The sequence below is a fragment of the Triticum dicoccoides genome, chromosome 1A (assembly GCF_002162155.2).
Source record: "Triticum dicoccoides isolate Atlit2015 ecotype Zavitan chromosome 1A, WEW_v2.0, whole genome shotgun sequence".
NCBI classification, from domain to species: Eukaryota; Viridiplantae; Streptophyta; class Magnoliopsida; order Poales; family Poaceae; genus Triticum; species Triticum dicoccoides.
In genome coordinates, this window is record NC_041380.1 from 278,501,029 (window position 1) to 278,505,550 (window position 4,522).

Below are 4,522 nucleotides of genomic sequence, written 5' to 3' on the forward strand. Positions count from 1 at the left end.
CATCATTGCGGTCCAGATTCAGATGCGTTTGAGGAGCCATCCTAAAGAAGGTGACATCCGTTAGAACCATGATAGACAGATAGACAAGCTGAATCAACGGATAGAAATTGCAACATATAGGCTTCATAATAAACATTCGAACAGAGATTGAACGAATGAATTCCAAAGTTAACATTACACGACCATTAAGGTGAGAAGCCACTTAGATAAAGGTTGACGAATGAAACAACAAGGTACGACTGGAACAAATAAGTGGTAAGGATCACCCAATCCCATACCAAATATCTGCCGGAAGAATAACTAGAGCTACTTGAATTCCCACCTATTAACTCCCGAAACTTTCTGGTTATGCAATCTGGTGTTGGGGATACAGGGAGGCACAGTATATATCACACAACTAACAAGCCCTACGCTCCAATTGTATCCATCCGTCAACACATAACCAAGAAAACTCCAGAAATCATGTACGTCAACCTTCGAAAAGCATCCGTTATACGAGCTATGGCAATACTCCCGTACTCCCTCCCCAGTACTGGGTGGCGTCGAGGTTATCTCACCACTAACTGCATAAAAGAGTTTTTCGATGTCGGCGAACTCGGGTATTCCAGAACTACAACGATAAAATTGTGACGACAACACCTCGGAGCTCAACTTCCTGGGACACTGCCACAACCCCTAAATGCCAGGAGGCACCAAGAACAATGTTCTCGTCACAAGAATATCAGAACGATCCCATGATACCCGCGTGATCCTAATTTTTTTAGTGAAAATGAGGAGAGGAAAGTCAAAACATCTACGTCAGGCGACCTCACCAGAGCGACGAAGGGGGTTGAGGAGTAAAAAGACTCCTACTCTCCGATATATATAATCCTAAGACTCAAAACAGTTTTGTTCTAGACTCAACATCGTCAGCAATTTGATCAAGCTGGGGGCTCCTAAGTCGGGGATGGCTCTGATTACCAACTTGTAACACCCAAGATGCGGCAATATCTCCCACGTGTCAAGGCATGACTTAGAGGCATAACCGCATTTTGGTTTGTCGCAAGAAAGGTCATCTTCACACAATCCCATGTACAAGAACAAGGATAAATAAATAGTTTGGTTTACAATCGCCACGTCACACAAAGATCAAATGAATCATACATCATTCAGAGTACACACAAAGTCTGATTACGGACGAAACCAAATGAAAAGAAGACAACCCCAATTGCTAAATCCCGATCGTCCCAACTGGACGCCACTACTGATCATCAGGAAACGAAACATAGTAACGGCCAAGGTCCTCGTCGAACTCTCACTTGAGCTCGGTGGCATCACCTGCATTGGTATGATCAGCACCTACAACTCTTTTGGTAGTATCTGTGAGTCACGAGGACTCATCAATCTCAAAACCCGCGAGATCAAGACTATTTAAGCTTATAGGTAGGATGTGGTTATAAGGTGGAGTTGCAGCAAGCACTAAGGAAATATGGTGGCTAGCATACGAATACAAGAGTAAGATGCGAAACTACGCAATGGTCGTAAAACTAGAAGTGATCAAGAAGTGATCCTGAACTACTTACGTTCATACATAACCCAACCGTGTTTACTTCCCGGACTCCACCGAAAAGAGACCATCATGGTTACACACGCGGTTGATGTGTTTTAATTAAGTCAAGTGTCAAGTTCTCTACAACCGGCTATTAACAAATTCCCATCTGCCACATAACCGCGGGCACGGCTCTCGAAAGTTTATACCCTGCAGGGGTATCCCAACTTAGCCCATCACAAGCTCTCACGATCAACGAAGGATATTCCTTCTCCCAGAATGACCCGGTCAGTCTCGGAATCCCGGTTACAAGACATTTCGACAATGGTAAAACAAGACCAGCAAGACCGCCCGATGTGCCGACAAATCCCGATAGGAGTTGCATGTATCTCGTTCTCAGGGCACACCGGATGGGGAAGACGTCGGGTTGGCTGAGACCCTGGTTACCCAGGGAGCGCCGGACATCGCCCGGGTTGGACCAGCACTCAGAGGAACACCGGCGCGGGGGTTGAATTAAGGAATTCCTTGAGTTAATTACTCCGTAGGCAAATTTTAGTTGTTATTAGGCAAATGGTAAAACCAAGGTTGGTCCTTGTTGGAGGAGTTTTATTCAAAGCGAACTGTCAAGGGGGTCCCATAACCCCAACCACGTAAGGAACGCAAAATCAAGGAACATAACACCGGTATGACGGAAACTAGGGCGGCAAGAGTGGAACAAAACATCGAGCAAAAGGCCAAGCCTTCCACCCTTTGCCAAGTATATAGATGCATTAATTAAATAAGAGATATTGTGATATCCCAATATATCCATGTCCCAAAATGGAACAACCTGCAAGGCACCTGCAACTAGCAATGCTATAAGAGGGATTGAGCAAAAGCGGTAACATAGCCAACCAACCAACAGTGCTAGGAAGGTGGGTTAGAGGCTTGACATGGCAATAAGGGAGGCATGATAAACAATGGTAGGTAGCACGACATAGTGATGGAGCGAACAACTAGCAAGCAAAGATAGAAGTGATATCGGGGGTAATGATCATCTTGCCTACAAAGTTCTCAAGGTTGTCGAAATTTTGCTCCTCATAAACATACCCAACAGGATCCTCCTTCATGAACTCGTCTCCCGGCTCTACCCAAGGCAAGAACACAGGCAACGGAACACAATCGATCACGGTGCAATGCCAAACAACATGATACAATACATGGCATGGAATGCAAGACATGATGTGTAATGCATATGGGTACTCCAGAAGGGAGAGGATGATCATGGCATCAACTTGGCAAATTATGCATGCCACTGGAAAGGTTAGGAGATTTCGGTTGGAATTGATATAACTATCACCGAAAACGGATGCACGCTTTGCAAATGACGAGCAAAACAAGAACGATGCAAAACTGCGCTTAACAACATCATAGCACTTAAGATGCATCACGAAACTATGCTACAGACTCCAATAAATCAACAAGGCAGATGGCAGTGAAGTACAAGTGAAGCTGTACAAAACATGAACACTGAGCTCCTGCTAGAACTCACTAGAACAAGCCTAAAACAGCATGGCAAAAATGCAAATGACAATATTTTCACAGACTTGGCGAAAATACTAAACATGGTATAAACAGCATCAGCTAGCAATGTTTAGAGCTAGCAAAAAACATGCTACAGGACCATAACATGGTAAAAAAGAGCATGTCATGCTATTACTAAAGGCAATGAACAAAACTCACTTACTGAACTTTTGCCAAAGATGCACATAAAAGATGATAGCATCAATGCAAACATGGCAAGTGATATGAACAGTTTTAGATTTTGTAGAAAAACATAGCATGGCAGAAAACAGATTCATGATGGCAACTTTGCAAGTTTATGCCACTCACCACAAAGCATTTCATGTCATCCCAAGGTAACCAACGGTAATAAGACACAATTATGAAGCTAAACATGGCAAGAGCAAGTTCATACGACGCATGGATCACTAACAAAACACATGGCAAAGATGCACTTCCTGTTAACAACCTGCCAGCAACAATATTGAGCAAAAGTAGAGCATGGTAATGACAAGCTACACTACCCCATAATTACAAATAGAGGCATGAATGGATAGATCATAACCATATCTTCAAGACACCCTTACTGAACTTCATCAAAATATGCATGTATCTACTTGTGGCAACCAGTCAACATAGCAACATAATGTAACAGGAAAAGACATCAGAAATACAAAGTGTCTGAAATCAGCAACATCATGTGGCCTACTTTGCATGCTTGTGCTAGTCACGACAGAGCTCATAAAAATACCAGGCTTGCACCAATGTAAAGATGGCATGAATATGCTCCTAAAACATGTAGACATGATCACTACTAGGGAAAACCTTATACACAGAATCTTAGCAGCAGCGCGGCATAAAAACAGGCGCTGCTGCTAAGTAGTAGCAGTGCGGCTACGGAAAGCTCGCTACTGGTGCAAACTTAGCAGTAGCGCGTGACGCTTAAACCGCGCTGCTACAAAAATCCACCGACAGTACACAACGACATAAGTTTACCAGTAGCGCGACGCCAGGGAGCGCGCTGCTGCTAATGCCATAGGAGCAGCGCGCTTTTTTGTCACCTCGCTGCTGCTAATTTTGAAAATGTGCACAGGGTTGGCCCGTTTAGCAGTAGCGCGTGACAGGAAAGTGCGCTGTTGCTACGCTCTTAACAGCAGCGTGCTTTCTCTCCCGCGCTACTGCTAAGACGCAGGACCCACCACCTTTTCCACCTCCCCTCCCCATCTCCTCTCCTCCCTTTCCCCTACCCTCCCACATCCTCCCTCTCTCACTCTTCTTCTTCCTCAATACTTCTCCCCCCATTACTCTCCCTCTTCTACCTACCTTTCTCTCTCTTCATTACTCCTAGCTATAACTACACCACCTCCATTAATTCATCTCCTTTCTCTTTTTCCTCCCCCCTCCACTAGTTGAAGTTGTCTCCTCCCAAATTAGCTAGCTAGGTAGATGTAG